This window comes from Molossus molossus, unplaced genomic scaffold (assembly GCF_014108415.1).
Source record: "Molossus molossus isolate mMolMol1 unplaced genomic scaffold, mMolMol1.p scaffold_m16_p_5, whole genome shotgun sequence".
Lineage (NCBI taxonomy): Eukaryota > Metazoa > Chordata > Mammalia > Chiroptera > Molossidae > Molossus > Molossus molossus.
Window position 1 is genome coordinate 95,807,415 of NW_023425388.1, and position 21,094 is coordinate 95,828,508.

Consider the following 21,094-nt stretch of genomic DNA (forward strand, 5'->3'; position numbering starts at 1 on the left):
ACTTTTTACCATGTTTATTTTTTCTAATCCTTAGTCTTGGAGAAATACCCATCTATTCTAATTCTTTACTTGTTCCCATGCCACTCCTGTGGCATCTTCTTAAATCTGATAAGTTTATTGCCATTTCTGCATTTTATTCATGTTTTGCATTAACATGTTTTCAGTAATATGTTCTTACTCCTCCTTTGTATTTACTGTCATTTTATAAATTCTCAGCCTTCCCCCCACCAAGTTTCATGTAATTTGGTCAGAATTCTGATGATGATTGTAATCGTTTCTATTTTTATTATACAAAGAACAGCAATGCATTTCAAGATAATTTAACAACATTTTTAACAGAAGCAAAGAGAAAATTACGTGTATACAACAATGCTATTTGTCTATGTTGTCTTTATATTTTCAATGTGTGCATTCAGGTGTTATGTTCATATTTGCTCATCAAGTTCAGTCCATGATGAAGACCAGTGGTGCACCAGCCTCAGGTACTGGTGAAGCACGTGGCCTGGTACAGAAGGGTGAACAGTGTGAGATTCGGGAGTCGGCTCCAGAGGCGTGAATGATAGCCTGGTTATAGTTAAATGGTCTTGCAGCTACGCAGTAATGGAACTGATTATTACTTTGTTGTGTTTTCTACTGGACCACAACTACTTTCCAGAATAAAATGATTCCACTGAAAACCACTGCATCGAACTAATTCAGCTTTCAGTCAGGAGCTCAAATATTATGGAAGGAGAACTAGGTACACATAGGATTTCTAAAACAAGGTTGCAACTCTCACTTCTGGGCAGTGAATCAAACAAAACAGTGAAGTAGTAAAATGCGATGTTCACTACGGACCACCTACATACACACACACACTAACGCACAAACACATTTCTCCCTTTAGCATACTCTTTCACCACCTCCATAATCAAAGTCGTCCCTGGGGACTCACTCTGATGATGTGTCTAATATAATTCATGGCCCTTTAACTCTTCCTATGATATTTATATTTTATTAGGAATAGCACTTTGTAAACAGATTTCAAAGAATAAACTTTTACCCGTGAAATATTTAATGCGTTTGCCATCAGTATTTGGAATAGGCTGGCATTCCAAAGACCCTGGAAATCCCATGAGGTGTCCTGCTTTTACAGTATAATCTAATTGGTTCTCTGAGCAGGTGCACTATTTACATGTACCCTAGTGTTTGCCCTGATGCTGACATTTACCTTTGCTTGCTGGCCTCAAAATGTGGTTAAAACAATCCCTCTAGCATACTGTTGTCACTGGAAGCATAAGATCAAGCTCTCTGATTTGCTGAGCAGGACTGCAATAAAAAGTCGGTACATAGCAGAGCTAAGAGGATGCAGAGGTACTTAGATGAAAACAATTTTGCAGCAGATTGTTAACATATTGGCAGTTCTCAAATCACATCTCAAATCAGATGAAATAAGTTTCAAAAAGTTATTTAGCATGAAGAATACATTATTAACGTCAACATATAAAATGTTAATGTAGATCAGCTGGCTTTTATGGCTGCCTGTTTACAGTCTTTCCTCTTGCAACATTAGTATCATAAACTTGCTGTCAGTGTGGGCTGAGCACTCTTCCTCCAATCAACTAGCAGGCATGCTTTTAAGACATCATCTCTGCATAATTAACCACACATAGGTCACCTTCCTGCTCGACTGAAATTAAAACATCAGTTTTAGAATAAATTTTTTCTATGTATCATCAACAATGGCAGGATTTCAACAAATGTTGGTCTCTTTCTATTACTTCAATTTGTGCTTTTTAGTAATATGTCATGGAAATTACATTAAAATAGGTGAGGGATGCATTATTTACCACCATTTTCTGTCCCCGTGTAAGTCTCAGGCGTCCCAAGTTCCCTGCTTTCTCACAGGCTGCATTCTGTCTGCTGAACCCCCACCGCAGGGAAACGGTGGACGCAGAGTCCCGGCCACTGCCGCCACCGCTGCGGGGCTGGTTTCTGCCGACAAAATTGAAGAAGATTCTCCTGCTCCTTCTACCTCTGCAGGTAAAGTGGAGAGTCTCGATGTGGATAGTGAGGCTAAGAAACTATTGGGCTTAGGACAGAAACATCTGGTCATGGGGGATATTCCAGCAGCTGTCGATGCATTCCAGGAAGCAGCTAGTCTTTTAGGTGAGAAGTGTGGAGACACGGCTAATGAGTGTGGAGAAGCTTTCTTCTTCTCTGGGAAATCACTTCTGGAATTGGCAAGAATGGAGAATGGTGTGTTGGGGAATGCCCTGGAAGGTGTGCACGTGGAAGAGGAGAACGGAGAAAAAGCAGAGGAAGCCCTGGCCAGTTTGGCTCAGCGGTTAGAGCGTCGGCCTGCGGTCCGGAGAGACCCGGGTTCGGTTCCCGCTAAGGGCATGTACCTCGGTTGCAGTTTGTCCCGGCCCTGGTTGGTCGTGCGGGTGGCAGCCACTCAATGTGTCCCTTCACGTCGATGTTTCTCTCTCTCTGTCCCTTCTTCTCTCTCCCCCCCATTCTATCTGTACAAAAAATGGAAAAATATCCTCGGGTGAGGATAAAAAATAAAATTAAAAAAAGCAGAGGAAGAGTCTCTGGTAGAAAATAATGATAATATAGATGAGGAAGCAAGGAAAGAGTTGAGAGAACAGGTTTATGACGCCATAGGAGAAAAAGAAGAAGCAAAAACAAAAAACAAAAAAAAAAAAACAGAAGACAAGGCTCTGGTAAAGCCTGAAATTGATAAAGAACGGGAGACTGACATGGAGAAGGGTGAGAGAAGATACGGATATAAGTGAGCCTACAGAGGAGCTACAGGAATCACTTAACTGAAACCACTGAAGGGCAAAAGGAACAGCAGCACCAGAAGGACTGATTGAAGCTGAGGTCATTTCTGGGAATCCAGAAAATGAAGCTCCAGATGTTGAGGAAGGAAAATCAGTTTCTGCCACTGACATCCAAGAAGAGTACAGAGAAAAAGGTCAGGAGAAGCCTGAAGCAATTGTGAGAATAGAGGAGAAGCCAAAAGAAGCTTCAGAAGAGCAGCCTACTGTGACTGTAGAAAAGCAGGGCACTACAGGGAGGTAGAAGCAGAGCCTATAGAATCAACAGTCAAGCCAGTGGATGTGGGTGGGGATGAGCCAAAGGAGCAGATAGCTGCCTCTGAAAAGGATCCAGGAAAAGCTGTTCTTGAGCAGCTGGTAGGGCAGGAAGTGCCTCCTGCTGAAGAGTTACCAGAGGTGACAACAGAAGTTGTAGAAGATGGGTCACAAGTCTCTGAGAAGCCTGGGCAGGAGGCCACAGTTCTCCCTAAGGATGGTACAGTCAGTGGACTGTCAGCTATAGGAGATCAGACTCCTGTTGAACCAGAGACTAATGAAGAAGGATTAACTGTGACACATTTTATTTCTGAAATAAGGCAGCTGTGAAATTTACAAATTACCCATTCTTAAGATTTTTTCTCTTTATTGAGATCAATTCCAAGTTTTATGGAAATGTATTCCTTGTTATTGTAGGCATCTCCAAGGAGATGCTTCATGTATAGCAAATTAGCTCATGAAATAGCACAGCCATTGGATACTAGAGTAAAGTTGGGAGAGGGAGGATGAAGAGACATACACATCACTCAAAGATCATAGGAGGTGAGTATTCTGTGTGGCTCACCAGGAATTCTAACATTGCCACTTTAATATGTTCAGTGTCAGGTTACATCAAGGCCATTTTCCTAAGAATATAAAATCTGAATTTTTAGCCTAAGACACTTCATTACTATATGGATGAGTTGATACCCAGCTGGATTCTTTCATCCATGGAAGAATACATTACTTACAAATACACTCTCTTTTTACTGGAGCAAGTAAGTTCTTTCTTTGTGTTCAATTTTTCCTGATGGATTAATAAAGTCTGCTAGATGTATTTGTGATATCTTGGCCTTGGTTTACACCTAACTTGTTATCTTCTTCCAGAGATAACCAGCCAGTAGCTTCTTCTGACAACACCCACTCTATCTGAAGATAAATGTAAAAAGATTCTTGGGTGAGAATTAACAAAAACAAACAAACAAAAAAAAATAGAATCTTCATTTGTATGCTACCAAATTCACTTTATCACAATGAATCCTAGGTGCTACCCATTCTTCATTTTGTCTCTCATATACTGGAATCTCCATTCGGTAAGCTTCCTACCTTTCACAAGGTCATACTCATGATTGCCTGACATAGTGGAAATCCAGGAGGCCACAGAGAATGTGAAGACCATTCTGGGCTACTCACTTGGTATAACACTTGAATAACTTTTCTCTTTTGTAATAAAATAAACAGCTATTCAGAGATGATACTGAACACTGAATTATCAAAATAATCTTAAATTAAATTTAAGATGTTATTTATTGAAGTTGTGTTGCCAGATTGGGAGGTATGGTAGATCTGTACTCTTTTTAGCTTTATTAATATATGTAGGTTTAAAATTAACCATGTTTGTCTTGTTTTAACTGATATTTATACTTCCAAAAATAAATTTTATTCTCAACTAATGTAAAAATTAAAATTTTTGTAGCAATACATATTTTTCATATATATTCTAATGAAATCTGAATAGGAAATAACAGTTTTATTATGTGATTAAAATTATATTTTACTTTGTTTCATTCACATTTTCATTAGGAGAAAGAGATACATTTGATTTTACATGGAAATTCTGTGTGCTTTCTTGTTCTTCTTTTTTTAAACTAGACTTTTTTTCCGTGAGTTGCTCAGAATTTGGTTTATCCGGGATAATGGAGAGTAATCCACCCTAAGAAGTGTGTAAGATTGTTTTGTCTCAGCAGGCTCCATTGTGAAAGCCCAGCACGAGTTAAGAGGATGTAAGAGAGGCCATGTTATAGCAGGCTGCTGCCTTATATTTTAAATATTCATTAATTACTACCAGTAGATAATGGGTAAAGTACTGGACAAATGTGAAACGCATGAATATCAACCACATTTTAATTAGTGATGGCTCCCCAATAAACAAAATCACAGATAGTAGAACAAAATCCCTAGAAGGAGCATGGCTAGGTTTAACTTTAAGATATGATTCATTAAGCAGTATCATATCCATTAAATAAATGGTATCATTTATTTTTATATGGCTCAAGTTTTACTAACAGTTTTCACACATGTATTATCTCATTTGATCTTTGCAATAGCCCTGTGGGATAAATAAGGAATGTATTTTTCTCCTCATGTTATAAAATCATAAGACTCAGCTTCATTAAGCAACTTACCCAACAGAGCAATTAAGAGAATTGGGGTTAAAACTCATTTCTCTGAACTCCAAGTCTAATACAATGTATTATTCTGATTCTGGTACTATCTTTAAAATCAATTACATTCTAAGTGCAGATACACAACAGATCTTGATAAATTTCTAAAACCACTAGATTTGATTTTGATACCATTGTAATTAACCTAGTTATTAATAACAGAAAAGAATCTAGGCATATCACTTGGGCAGGTTTGCCAGGAAGCTGTATTGTTACACTCCCCGGGAAGTAAGTCACCAGTCCATTCCTCACAGATCACTGGGGAAGGGACTGGGGGGAAGATAGCCGCGTGCCCAGTTAAATGGGGGGACTAACAAAGGTGCTTGTGTCGGTCATGCCTGGGACAGATCGTTGGCCAGAATAGGCATGGCCACTGCAAGTGTGGAAAGATTTAAGACATTTAATCCCCTAAACGAAGCAGTTAGCTCTCTTGTGCTCTTGGTCTCTTGGTGGACTTCTGGCTCGCACCCTTTCACACCCCTGTCCCCCTGCATTTGCCCACCACATACAATGGACCAAAGGACTGCAACTAGCCTGGTGCTGAACTGGACCTGGATGCAACATGGATCCGAAACTTTGGACACTGGCTTTGCTTCTAGTTCTACTGAAGCCACAACTACACTTCTTCCAGGACTAGATTAAGGGAAACGGGACTTGGGAAACCCAGGGATGTACTTCCACACAAATGAAAGGCACTCATCCTTCCATGTGAGTCTCAGAACATTTTTTTTCTCGAGATATCATCAGGACACCAGTGGGGAAGGGGACACCCCACTTCCACCTATAACAATTTGACAAATTTTTCTTCAAGTTTATTCTCTGAAAAAGCTTAAATTTAATTGATAAAATCTTTAGAATTCCTACAAGGAGTTAGTTTAGAAGCATGGCTTAGAATTTCAAAAATAATGGTATAAAATCACAGGCTCCTTGGAGCTGAGTTATAACTTTCAAATGTTACAAGCAGAACCAGTCTCTCTCAGAATGCATTAAAAAATTCAAAATATTGTGCTTCCCCCAACAAGTACACTCCATGTTTCAACACCACCCCTTTTCTCCCACTTGGCTTAAAAACAAAACCAACCAAACAAACAAAAACTCTGGTCAGGTGACCACCTGAATGAAACCAAGGGTGTTACTTTTTCACACAAATATGACCAGATGTCACCAGTTGGTTGGTGCAGGCACCTTAAATGTCACATCTTTAGGACAGTAAGAAAATCCGCCCGGGCCGGTTTGGCTCAGCAGTTAGAGCATCGGCCTGCGGTCCGGAGAGACCCGGGTTCGTTTCTCGCTAAGGGCATGTACCTCGGTTGCAGTTTGTCCCCGGCCCTGGTTGGTCATGCGGGTGGCAGCCACTCGATGTGTCCCTTTCACGTTGATGTTTCTCTCTCTCTCTCTCTCCCTCCCACTCTATCTGTGCAAAAAATGGAAAAATGTCCTCGGGTGAGGATAAAAAAAAAAAAAAAAAATCCATTTATCCCCTTTTGATGACAAACACCATAATGTATATTTATAAACACATAATACTGAAAAATATATTTATAAACACATATCATAACATATACTTATACATGCATAATATATATTTAGAAACATTTATAAATTAGGTCTTAGAATTATTTTGCATTATTAGAGATAGATGGATGACATACTATTATTTGTATATTTGATTTTTAATTTTGAATTTTATATCTTAGTATAACAATGAACCCATATACACATGATTAAGGTGGAGTGATTAATTTTCTATAAATTGAAATATACAAAATGTTCCCAGTGGCATATTATCAGTATTCCACAGTTTGCTTTTCTGACACCTAAATTTTTCTTATTTTTGTTTAAAAACTGTGAGGCCCTTAGAACTAGATCATTCAATAGTATGACTAAAATGCATACATATTATTGTGTATATGTTTATACAAACACTAGATGGTTATTAGACTAAATTTAATCTAAACAAAAATAGCTGTTAATTATGATAACAAATGAAAAATATTGCTGTATGATTTTAATAAATGCCATATTATATTAGAAACAGATGGCAGAAGGCATTTGTGTGATGCTATAGATGTACACATGATCAGGCTAAATAATCTAAATAAACAGGTACATTTAAAAAAGTGAGTGGTAGCCATTATATTGGAAAATATTTTCTATCTTAAATCTTTAAATTTAATTATATTTTAAATTACAGTACTTTATAATATTTTAATTTGATGAGCATTTTGTTAATTTCTGAATACTTCTTTCTGAAAAAAATTAATGCTAGTATTTCTTATTTAAAACCATTGATTTCAGAGATTCTTAATATATGGAAATTATTACATATTGTACTACTTATAGTATTACTCCTTTCAAAATGTTCAATTGTTACATTAAGAATTATTTAAAAGTTTAATTTCTGTCTCATTTAGTCCCACATTTAATAAAAACTTATTTAAAAATAAGAATTGTTCTCTTTAATCTTAAAGTCTTGAAAATGTTAGGTTCAATTATATAGAATGATTCTAAAATAAAACCCTTTCCTGTTTCTATTGTGTCTTGAAAGCTTTTAATATACTAATTTTATTGTGTTTACATAGTGATATGCCAATCATTTAACATATGCAAAAGATTGTTTTAATTTTCTCCTTCCCTTGTTCTCTTACTATTGCTTTACTAGGAATGTCATTTCCAGGAGAGAAATTCTTAACTTAAAACTTCAGTTCCAAAAAAATTATGGAAATCTGGTTAAATTAGCCATTGCTAGCTGACATATTGTGTTTATATTTTAACCTGAATGAAAATCTAGTAAAATTTCTAACCCTGGCTTCCAAAGATTATTTATACACAACTAACTGACTAAATAAATGAATGAATGAAGACTTCATTAATTCAAGGAAATCCCAAGCCTATAAAGCCACACAGATCTCAGACTCTTTAAAGCTCTTATAATAGTGGTTTCTGCTTACTGGAGACATCCATGTTCATAGATTGCCACATAATGACTGAAGTGGGTAACAACTTTGAAAATGTTCTGCTTAAATTTCTCAAAGTCTAGAAATCCATTTTAACTACATTCTTAATATACAGTAAAAAAAAAAAAAAAAAAGGAAAAAAATTTATTCAGTACTTCCTATGTATCAGGCACTGGTCATACACTTAAGCACTTCATCTTTTTCAGTCTTGAGCATCTTGTTTGTAGGTATCACTACTTTTATTTCATAAATGAGGAAATTAATGCTTAGAGAAAGTAGGCAGGTGACTGACTTGCCAATGATCACCAAGATGAAGGTGAGGTAGCAAGGATTCCACTAACCCAATTATTTCACTCTACAGGTTCCCAAGCAACTGTTCTAAAACCTCCCAAGAAAACTAGCTCACTCATGTTGATAACCCTACTTTATGTGGTTGTTGTAGATTGAATTGTGTCACTCCCAAATTCTTATTAGCCTTGCTCCTAATGTGATAATAATTGGAGATAAGACTTTTGGGAAGTACTTAGGTTTAGATGAGGTCATGAGTGTGCAGCAGTCAAGATGGATTGTACCATTATTAGAAGAGACACCAGAAAGCATTCACTATCTTTCTGCCACGTGATGACACAGCAGGAAGGAAGCCATCTGTAAGCCAGGAAGAGAGTTCTCACCACAACCTGACCATACTACCACCCTGAGTCTAGATTTACTGCCTGCAGAACTGTAAAGAAATCAATATCTGTTGTTTAAGTCACTTCATCTATGGCAGCCCAAGCTGAATAAGACAGAACTATGTATTACCTTTGCAATAAATAGTCTTAAAAATCCTTTGTATGCCAAACACACCAAATTAATAATTTATCTTCTGTTTGAACAATTTTGGATTCATTTGTTTGATTTATCTATGATTTCTGGCTCATTGTAATTTTTCACGTTTTATTTTATTCTATTGGTCTTATTTATTTTTATCTCCAAAATATTACCAAAGTAACTCTCTAAAAACAAATACAAAATAAATACCCTAGTTTAAAATTCACCTTAACTAGACTACACACTAAAACCTTTTGTTCACCTTTCTTTGAAGCCTAAATATTCATGAAGCTGGCTAACCATTTGCTAATTTCTAATTGTCTTTATTTGGCTCTATTTTTGTCAAGAAATGTTCAGGTAATTATCAAGTAACAGGGAAATAAAGAGATGATAAACAAGCTTTCTACATATTAGCAAATTTATTGTGCTCCAGGGATTATTGGGCAAGCTCTCAAGTGTTACAGGGTTCAATTCTAAAATCTTCTTAACTAAAAGGTAATTTAACAAAGGATTTTTGTCATTGTGTTGCAAATGCAGAAAAAAATCACTTTTAATATAACTAGATTTCTTGAAACATGCTTTCTTCCTACAGATTTCTTCATTCTTTTGCGTCATAAATACCTACTCATCCTCAAGAACTTTCCTTTCTTTGCAGACATCCTTGACTTCTTTAGAAAGGATTTGCTCTAATTTTTACAAACCTCTGCTGAACACTTATGACAAGAAATTAATCATTTTATTCATATAAGTCTCATTCTTTAGATATTAGCTTCTTTTCTAAATGGGATAATTTAAATATCTGTGTACAGGCCTCACGTTCAATACGTAATAACTCTGTTGTTTGTTGGTTGGTCTAATGAATAAAAGGATACACTGAAAATGTTTTGTAAAAGCATTTAAATGTAGATATTAATTACCACTAAAACATTTATATAAAATGTAAACCCATGTAATTGAAATCATTCCAGAAAAAATAGATACAATTCTAAAATATCTTGTGAAAAGAAATTATTTTTAAAAACCTATGGAAACATTCCACATAATTATTTATATTCAATAGTTTCAACAAGTAAAAAACAAAGCAAGAGCAAATCACACTAGGTATATATAATAAACTACTCAAAATGCATGTGTGTAGAAATCTACACTTTTATAAATGGGAATGAATCTACATTTAAAAATAATAATAACAATTGCTAAGACATTTTGAGTGCTTACCATTGGCCAAATCTTGCCCTAAACTACTTTCCATTTTCTAACTCATTTAATTCTCACAAATAAAATAGGATATTAACACAAAATTTTAGACATGTTGAAGCATTTTTGTTATTGGATTTGCTATGCATTATAGTTTAGCAAAATATAAATTAATTAATGAAATAATATTAGAAAAGTCACTTGATAAATTCCCATTTATCAAAAGTCTTATTTGCTACCAGGAAAGATAGCAAAAATAGGTCAATATTTAGGTCAATTATACCAAGACCCTCTCTGGAATAAATCATATCTATATTTGAAAAAGGAAATTTGATTAGTAATTTACTCAATGCTAATTAGTTTGTAGCCACAAGCCACCTTTACCACCCACGTCACCCCTTTATTCCAATACCTTTGGGTTAGCTCCATTCTTATTCTAAAAGTTGTTTAACCTAAAATGTCTTTAGGGGATAATTTTCTAACCACCTTTTAAACTACCACCCACCGTTTCCCACAAACTAAGATGCATCAAAGAAGTTCTTACTTCTTTTTCCTAAATGGAACAAAGGAAAAATCTAAACATAAGTGATATGTAACAATTTGATACTTTCTACTTTAATATTGTTCTCCTACATTTAAAATGGGAAATTACTCTAAATTATGGGTTGATGGCAATGAAGTAAACAACTGAAATGATTAAATAGGTTAATAAATAACCTAAATTTCAAAGCTTCCTAGTTTTAATAACCTCAAGTAACTAGTAATATAAACTAAAAAAAGATAATAGAGCTAATTGTTTTCCTTTCTAAAGATTTTGATGTCAAAGTCATTGACAATGGTTTAGCTGAGTGAAAATATATATCTATTGGAGCTATTTGAAGAATCAAGAAATCTGACTGATGACTTCCTTCCATATGTGTATGTAAACATGTACATTTATTACAGATGCATGTGTGCACACACAGACATGTGCACATACATACATGAATATATTTAGACAAGTCGGAGACACATATTGGGCCCATTTTTGTTTTATTTGCACAAGGATGTCCATCATGTTACATGTGAGAACTGGCTTTTAATTTATAGTATCACTTTAGTAATTTCAGCAACTTAATTAGTTTTTTAAATAATAATCCTTTTTATTGTAATTGTCTTTTTAAAAATCTCATGTATTAGAGTTGTGTTATGTGTTAATTTTATTTTGTAAAGAGGGCACTACAAAATATTTGTTATATAAAAAGTGTCTAGCATCTCATAGAGTTTTAATAACTGGCCTATTGTGAGGCTACAATAACCTAAAATATTTGAAAACATTTTGTCAACAGCAAGTGATTACACATTTTAGTTTTTACTGTATTTGTAATGATGTGACATCTTTTTCTCATTTCCCTCACTAAGAGAAAAGTCAGGTATTACTATACCCATTGACAGCCGTAGACTGAGGCAGCACACAGAAAAGGGACTTGTCAGCTCTTTGAGGCAGAAATAAGTTTATCACGTGGTCTTCTGACAACCAGCAATCAGTCTGTTTCCTTACACACTAAGGGTAGCAACCAGGGACTTTTGAAAAATGTTGCTAATACACAGTATCTACGTCCATATATCTTCTACATTTTTGGCTTATGACATTGCTTCAGTAAGTCAGAGATTTAATTTTACCAATATATTCTCAAAATAAAAATAAGTTTAATTACCTGGCATAAATCAATAGCTATCTTATTCCAGTTTAACAAATTTGACTCTATCCTTAAGCAGCGGATAGCTATGAAATGCTTTAGATAAGTCTGCCTGGTAACTGGAGGATGAATATGCTAGTGAGAAACGCCGCAGAGCAGGCTGCTGCGGGCACAGCGAGAGGCCGGGCTCGCACTGAACGGTGGCGGTACTCCAAATGAATGTGCGACACGCAAGGAAGAGAAGTAGAGACTCATAAAGTCAACAAATGCCTGGGATTCAACTGGTTGCAAACAAAATATAGGGAGAAAATTAAAATAAGGAAGAATGAAGGTTTGTAGGAAGGTTTTACATTTTAAAGAATTACATCTTAAACACTATATATCAAGTTCATGATTCAAACCTATTTGCTCAAATCTATTTATTAGTTGATTTAGATAGTAGCATGGGATCTAAATGTATGTAAGAAATCTTTTTAACATTTATTTGCTCATTTATTTTAAGAAGAAAATGAAACACAACTTGAAATTAACTAAAACTTTTTCCCGCTAGAGATTTCAACATTTCATGTTGTGCTTTAATGCTTATAAAACTGTGGTTCTTTATTTGAAACATTTCACACTTAGTTAAAGTGTAAGAGGTTTAAAACTTTGTAAATTCAAAAACAAATAAGTACAATGGAAATGTATAAATGCCTTGACTTTATATTCACAGATGGGAGGGAATAAAGCTGATATCAACAGCAGTAGATATTAGAAACTAATCACAACTCATTTTAAATAAAGATGGAATAGAACATAATATCCAATCTGATTTAATTGAAATTTAAATTTTTAGTATGCAAAAAATAAGAATACAATTATCACTTTCTCCTTTATCAGCACACACAGGCAATATCAGCTTGCAAAATCACAGTCCATTGCAAAGTATCGTGATGCTATTCCACACAGAATAGCTAGAGAAAGTGAGGCTGAGGAATAAATTGTGGTTTTAAGTGCTTGAATTGCATACAAATTTGCTTTCTGGAGCCCTGTTAAACAAAAGAACTCCAGAGTCTTTATTTAGAGTGGTATAAAATATATATATATATATATATATATATATATATATATATATATATCCTTATATATATATATCCTTTGCTCTATTTTTAACCTCATTTAACTCATTACAAAACATCTCTATCATTCCAGTATGAAAACCTATTTTACAGAAAAATCCAAAGCCTAATCTCAAAATGATACTGCTAACACCCTGTTCATTGCAATGGGAGAGGGTTGGTGATGAGAGGTATGTCTTCCAGTTTCCTTTCAGAATGCTTTCTTTCTACTTTTAGCTTTGTTTTTAAACTACTCCAGAATCATCAGCCCATCTGACATTGCTGACTTCCTATTGTCAGTCTGTGAAAGCTACATGGCAAAATGAGAAGAGATTAATAGAGGAGGTTTTTATAAATCCTATAATATTAGAGGAGGGCTTTTCAGTGAAATAGAAGACCTGGTTTGAGACACTGAACAGAATATCTTTTTAAACAGAAAAGTATTGTTTTCTTAGAAATGTTGTCTATTGGTTTAATTTTACATATAACTCTTTTTAAAGAATTACAGCAGAATATTTATGAAACTTTATGTTTTAAAAAACTAAAATATAGACTTCAAAGATTAGAATGCTAAATTTAAGACATTTAAAATATATTTTTAGTAAGGACATTTAAAAAAAAAAAAAAAGGTTGTCATTAAAATGCAACTAAAAGGAACTCCAATTTGTATGTAGTTTTGAATGGTGAATCCACAATGTAAATTGAAAAACCCATGGTAAGTCAGCAAAAATGGAGAAAGAATTAATAAAACATTCAGATGGGTTATATGGACTTCACTGTCTATATAGGAAGTTTATTTTTCTGAACTTGACATCAAGGAGAACGTTGTTACAATGATCTTTAATATGGTTAACTAACAATAAGATGTCCACAATTATGTTCAATGTGTTGCTATCTCCTTTTGGTGGCTTTTGGGGAACACTAACGCACTATTCTAGAACACAATAGGGAAGACTTTTCACATAAAATAAAGTCAAATACTTTCAAACTTTTGATTTGAAAAGAAATTAATTTTGAAAAAACAGTCAGAAAATTTAACTGACAACTCCTCAATTTCAAAAGTTAGAACATTAAATCCAAATGAAAAAAATAAACAAAAAGAGTCACCATGTATTATCATTTTATAAAAGAAGACAATAGTTCTAAGAGAAGAAATACTATTTATACCAACATGTGTGGGTGTGTGTATATTTATTTATATAAATATCCTGCAATGGAATCACCATTTTTAAAATGTCTTTTGGGAGTTAATGTTTCAAACTCATATTAAAAAATCTTTTAGATTCAGAAATTGGATAGAATGCATAAGGTAGAAATTTAGATTTGATGTTTTTCCAGGGATTGTCAGGTATTCTTTGTTCTCAAATGGGACCATCGAGTGCCTTAAATCTGGCAGGTACTTTGAACTTTCTCAGATATAAGGACTATATGTCTGCAGTTCTATGATATTACCACTAGAGGCCAGCCTTGCCTAACTCCTCAAGCAAATTATAGCGATGCTAGTCTATCAGAAACTGTCTTTTTATTGAAATATACACATTTACTATTTAAATTTTTTTATCCTCATCCAAGGACATTTTTTTTTTTTTTTGCATCCATCTTCAGACAGAGTGGAAGGGAGAGAGGGGGCAAGAGAGAGAGAGAAGCATCAATGTGAAAGAGACATTGACTGGTTGCCACCCACGTGACCCTAACCAGGCCTGGGGACAAACTCTAACCCAGGTACATGCCCTTAGCAGGAACCAAACCTGGGACTCTGGTCTGCAGGCCGACGCTCTAACCGCTGAGCCAAACCAACCAGGGCAAATTTACTACTTATATAAGTACTTTTTATAATATATAAATTATGTTTAAAACAAAGTTAGCTATCTGGGAATATACTAGGAGGTTCACATAATTCATTATCTCTATAATAACGCAAAACCGTTTGTACAGCAATTTTTTGGCTATGCACTTAGCAGAAATTTTATTAAAATTCACAAAACTTTATAGGAAACATATTCTTCTTATCTTTATGTCATAAATGAAGAACCAAAGTTCATAGAGGTTAGAAATGTTTAGGTTCCTCATATTTGGACCCCTGTGTACATTTTGAGTGTCTTTTTTTTTTTTTTAACCCTCACTCGAGCATATGTTTGATTGATTTTAGAGAGAGAGGAAGGGAGAGAAAGGGAGAGAGATTAACATCAATGTAAGAGAGAAACATCAATCAGTTGCCTCTCATATATGTCCCGACTAGAATCAAACCACAACCTGGGTATATGCCCTCACTGGGAATTGAAAGTGCAATCATCTTTGGTTGTATGAGACAGTTGAGCCATCTGGCCAGGGCTTGAAGGTTTTCTTCAGTCCTAAACTGAGGTTATATAGAGTTATTTGCAATTTCCTGGAAATTCTCATCTCATGTATTTGTCTATACTCTTTTTTCTTTCTTATCCTCACCTGAGAACTTTATTTATTTATTTATTTATTGTTCAGATAAAATGGGAGGGAGAGAGAGGAAGAGAGAGAGAGAGAGAAAAAAAACTTCGATGTGAAAGGGACACTTCAAGTGGCTGCCACCTGCACAACCAACCAGGGCCAGGAACCGAGGTATTGTGCATACTCTTTTAAAAACCTATTTGTAGTATATTGCCAATCACACTCACTTCGTCTCCCTCATTCTACAGTGTAGCCTCTTACTATCCTACAGGTACCATCCAAATCATGTTGTCTGTGGAGAAACATGTCCTGCACCCATAATCATTAAGTTATATCCTATAGCGTTTTCTTACGTCATAATTTTCCATAATAATGTTATCAAGCATACAATCCCACATCATTAATATAACATATCTGTATCATATTAAAAGTTACAGTCAATATTATTTCCTTTTATCTTGCAAGAAAAAACTGAGCAAACCTTTAGATCATCAAGCTATCCACAATAATTTTTTTAAATTATTTTTTTGTAAATTAATGTTTCTTGGTTAAGGAGTCTAAATAAAACTAAGTTAAACAAACAAACAAAAAAATTAACTTGTTGGTACATGTATAAGCAAATTGCAGGAGTAGTTTCATTTAACAGCTACCTAGATCCAGACATCATGCCTCTCTCTTCATCGCTATTTCTATTTCATAGTCAGGCTGGCACTGGCCAGAAAAGAAGGGCCTTTAACTATTAAAGAATTAACTATCCTTACAGAAGGCAATCCAAAGAAGAAAGAGATGCTCACTCTTCTACCATCCATTAAATAAATCTCCACGAAAGACTCTAGTCCAGCTTAGGTAATGGGCCCTCCCTTTGGAGAAAAGGATGAGGTCCAGGATTGTCTAGGTCAGGGCCAGGTTCCCCCTCCTGTGACCAGAGAGTATGCAAAGTATACTAATGAGTGATTTCATTAGAAACACCTGGAGTTAGTGAAAGCGAAATCTCCCAATGTGGAGATAGGGCTTCTAATATCAAAAAGTAGAGATAACTACTCTCAATGCATAGCTAAAGAAATATATCATGCAATCCAGGCTTTCATGTTGAGCATGTATTTTCTTTTGCACATTTACCAAATTGGATTTTTCTCTTTAACGTGGATCTATTTGAATATTTCTATGCTGATAAGCAAGATGAAACAACTAAGTCCTTGAAGGTCAGGAAAGCCATGGAAAGCTGAACAGATTGTGAGTCTGTACATGATTCATCCAGGGAACACTTTTTGCTGATGATCCTGCCCTGGAGACCTAACAGGAAGACATTCTTGTGACTATGCATCATTTTACAGAATTGGAACAGTGCAATGGACTGACAATAAGTGGACTTAAAATGAAGAGTAAACCAAGTTGCTACAGGCAAAGCATACTTCCAGACTAAAATTCTCATTAGCAGCACAAAGCTGGAAGCCAATTTTTGCTATCTTAGTAGCACCCCAGCCAAGGATGCACTAATTAGACAAGAAGATAAACTGTGTCGCTAAAGCAAACCCGCCCTTTGTTTATGATTAGGCATTGAGTGACAGCAGGGAGCAAGCATGGGGGTCCAAATTCCAGTTGTCCTAGAAGAAGAGCGAGGGAGTGTCCAAGACTAAAGTGCTCGTCAAGACTAAGGATCAGAAATACGGTCTTTGAACTTTAAATGAGCAAAATCCGATCCCCACATAGGTGAGGGAACTTGGTACAGTGAAGAGGAAGGGGGATAGGGGGATGCGTGAAACACTGTATGGATACACGAGGCATAATCTGGAATCAGCACTGGGGAGGTCAGGGAATAGCTGAAGCTGAATTTTAAAACTAGACTTATTTCATATGTGAATTACTACTATGAACTCTTTTTTTCTTCTTGTTTTTAATTTTTTTAAATTTGTATTGAATTTGTTTGGTGACATTGGTTAATAAGATTAAATAGGTTTCTGATGTACAATTCTATAATACATCATCAGTATATGATATTTTGTTTTCACCACCCCAAGTCAAGTCTCCTTCTGTCACCATTAACTCCCCCTTTATCTTCTTCTATCTCCCCAAATTTTCCTGTGTCAGTGGTAATCACCATACTGTTGCCTGTGTCTATGAGTTTTGTTTTTCTTTTTTGCTTATTCCCTTTATCTCCACTCTGATAACTGTCAGTCTGTTCTCTGCATCTATGAGTCTTTTTCTAAATCCTAGAAGAAAACACAGGTAGTAAAATCTTACACATTTCTCATAGCAATATTTTTTTTTTCTGATATAGTGCCTCAGGCAAGGAAATCAAAAGAAAAAATAAACAAATGGGACTATACCAAATTAAAAAGTTTGTGCACAGCAAAGGAAACCATCAACAAGATGAAAAGACAACCTATTGAATGGGAGAACATATTCACCAATAACACATCTAATAAGGGATTAATATCCAAAATTTATAAATAATGTGTAAAACACCACCAAAAACAATCCAGTCAAAAATGGGCAAAGGACCTGAATAGACACTTCTCCAAAGAGGACATACAGATGAACAAAAGACATATGAAAAATTGCTCAATGTCACAAATCATTAGAAAAATGCAAATTAAAGTCACAATGAGATATCACCTCACATCTGTCAGAATGCCAAATATCAATGAATCGACAAACAAGCGTTGATGAAGATGTGGAGAAAAGGGAACCCTTGTGCATTGTTGGTGGGAATACAGATTGATGCAGCCACTGTGGAAAACAGTGTGGAGTTACCTTAAAAAATTAAAAATGGAACTGCCTTATGATCCAATGATTCCACTTCTGGAAATATATCTGAAGAAACCCAAAACTCCATTTCAAAAGAATATACGCACCCCTATGTTCATTGTGGCCTTATTTACAATAGCCAAGATTTGGAAGCAGCCTAAGTGCCCAACAGTAGATGAGTGGATAAAAAGGCTCTGGTACAATTTACACAATGGAATACTACTCAGTCTTAAAAAAGGAATTCTTATCCTTGTGACAGCATGGATAGACCTGGAGAGTATTATGCTAACTGAAATAAGCCAGAGGCAAACACCGTATGATTTCACTTGTATGTCGAATCTAATCAACAAAATATAATAGACTCTTAATTGGCTTTGGTGATGTGGAGCCTGGTCCCTGGGGATAGAAATGTCATAAAGACTCATACAGTATGAGGACTAGACATTAATAGTGACAGAGATTCTAAAAAGGGTAAAGCAAAAAATAAGGCCGGATCAACCTGTCAGACCTCAGCAAGCCACTGTGTGTGTCACAGACTTATTGCATATATCTGAGATCCGGACCCTAACCCAACTACTGCATTTTATGAACAAAATATGTACTAGAAAAAGTACCTCCCCAAGATCACATCTTTATGCAAGATCATAACCTGTATTAAAATTCACAAATTTCTAATCCAGTAACTTTCACTATATTGTACTAGTTCCAGATAATAAAAATACAGTCACTAAATTCACACATTTTTTGACATTATATTGTTACTGACATTTGGGTTCTGAAGTAAATGATTATTTTTTGTCTCAATAAAATCTTTGCCATTTTTGGCAATGAGATCTATTCTTTTAAAACATTTCACTTGCGCCCTGTCCGGTTTGGCTCGGCGGTTAGAGCGTCAGCCTGCGGTCCAGAGAGATCCTGGTTCGGTTCCCACTAAGGGCACGTACCTTGGTTGCAGTTTGTCCCCGGCCCTGGTTGGATCGTGCAGCCGCTGGATGTGTCCCTTTCACGTCAATGTTTCTCTCTCTCTCTCTCTCCCTCTCACTTTATCTGAACAAAAAATGGAAAGCAAACCCGCCGGAGTAGCTGTGGCGCCAGGGACAGCACGAGAGGCACTTGCTTCTGACAAGTTTGCAGCCAAGTTTGCAGCACGCACGATCATGTCTAAGCTGGTTGTTCTTGGCCCAGGAGGCACTGGAAAATCTGCTCTCACTGTACAGTTTGTTCAAGGAATTTTTGTTGAAAAATATGATCCTATGCTAGAAGATTCGTATAGAAAGCAAGTTTAAGTAGAAGCACAGCAACGTGCGCGTGGAATCTCAGATACTGCAGGAACGGAACAACTCCCAGCCGTGAGCGAGTTCTGCACGGAAAATGGACAAGGCTTTGCCTTCGTTTATTCCCTGACAGCGCTTTTCCACATTTACGATTGACAAGACCTGAGGAAACAGATTCTTCAAGTTCAAGACATTGATGATTCTTCAATGATTCTGGCTGGAAGATAAAGAGTTACAGGAAAGGAACACCGTCCAGTCTAGTAAGAAAATGGAACAACAATGCATTTTTAGAATCTTTTAAAAAAATAAAAAATAACTATTAACGAGATCTTTTTTGTAAAAGTGGCAAATCATTGGAAAAACCCCATTGCCTGAAAAGTCCTGCACCAAGAAGTCATGGTGTCAGCTGCTTTAATATACTAAACGTGTTGTTGCTCTGAGCCAGTCGGAAGAACTGCTGCCCAGTCAAAGGGGCCAGCGGCCAGCGTTCTGACTTTGCTGCCCTTACCAACGTCTTCAGTGGACTTCCTATCATGGTTCCCTTCAACAGGCAGATGGAAGCTACTGGCGTCGGTTGGCACATTCTAATCACTTTCCAGTATTACAAGAGATATTTTTACTTATGAATAGTACTAGAGTTTGCAGCTGGGGAAAGCAGAGGCTACAACAGTCTTACTGCTAAGAGACATGTTCATCCACCAAGGTGTACCTATATGGAAATGGTGCACTGTATGCACACCCATACTATGTATTGGAAAGTTAATCATGCAAATCCATAAAGCACCCACTATTTTAGCATAATATAAGAAGGCCCAAAGAACTTCTATATAGACTATTGTAGATAATTTCGCTTTCTTGACAGTTGTAGCTTACTGTTATTTTTTTAAAACCAAGGTTATTATTATTACATTATCAAATAAGCACTTGGATAAACACAGATATACATACTTTTAACGTTTAAAAAACATGTGGAGACAGTGATCTTGTCTTTAAAAATGATAGTCCTTTCAGTATAATGTCTTAGATTAAAGATGTTGCCTTTAATCTATGTTGAGAAGAAAATGTCCAAATTTTTCAAATCTCTTATTATATGTTTCCTTTTTTTGTGTACATAGGGAAAATGTTTACAGTTGTGTATACAGTGGAAGTCTACAACAAGAAGTATATATTTTCAAACAATTTTTTAATGATGTAACAATTTCTGTAAATCATTTTCTGGTAGCTTCTCACTAGGAACCTTCTTCTTGCTCGTGTGTAAGTGTATTCACAACACAAATACACAAAATTCGTGTGTTTGCCTATTACTGATTGTTTCCCACATGTAACATTTTGGTTGAGATGGTGAATGGTGGACCAGTGCTTTGGAAGCAAATATGGTAAGTAATTTTAAAGTAACTATTGCTGTTTTATTTAACAATGCCTTGTTGCTTCGTATGCATTGACATTTGGGTGTCTATCCAACAGGGAACCACAGTATTTATAATTTTTTTTCTTTTTTGATTTTAGAGAGAGAGGAAGGGAGAGGGAGAGAGAGAGAGAAACATCAATGAGAGAGAATATTGATTGGCCGCCTCCTGCATGCCCCTCCCTGGGGATCAGCCCACAACCTGGGCATGTGCCCTGACCA

The 21,094-nt window shown here is 35.7% G+C and overlaps 2 pseudogenes; both read left to right on the forward strand.

The window, feature by feature from the left end:
- The first annotated feature begins 454 nt into the window (after positions 1 to 454).
- Positions 455 to 3,410, forward strand: LOC118617013 (annotated as a pseudogene).
- A 15,841-nt stretch (positions 3,411 to 19,251) lies between these two features.
- Positions 19,252 to 19,882, forward strand: LOC118617014 (annotated as a pseudogene).
- Positions 19,883 to 21,094: the final 1,212 nt, after the last annotated feature.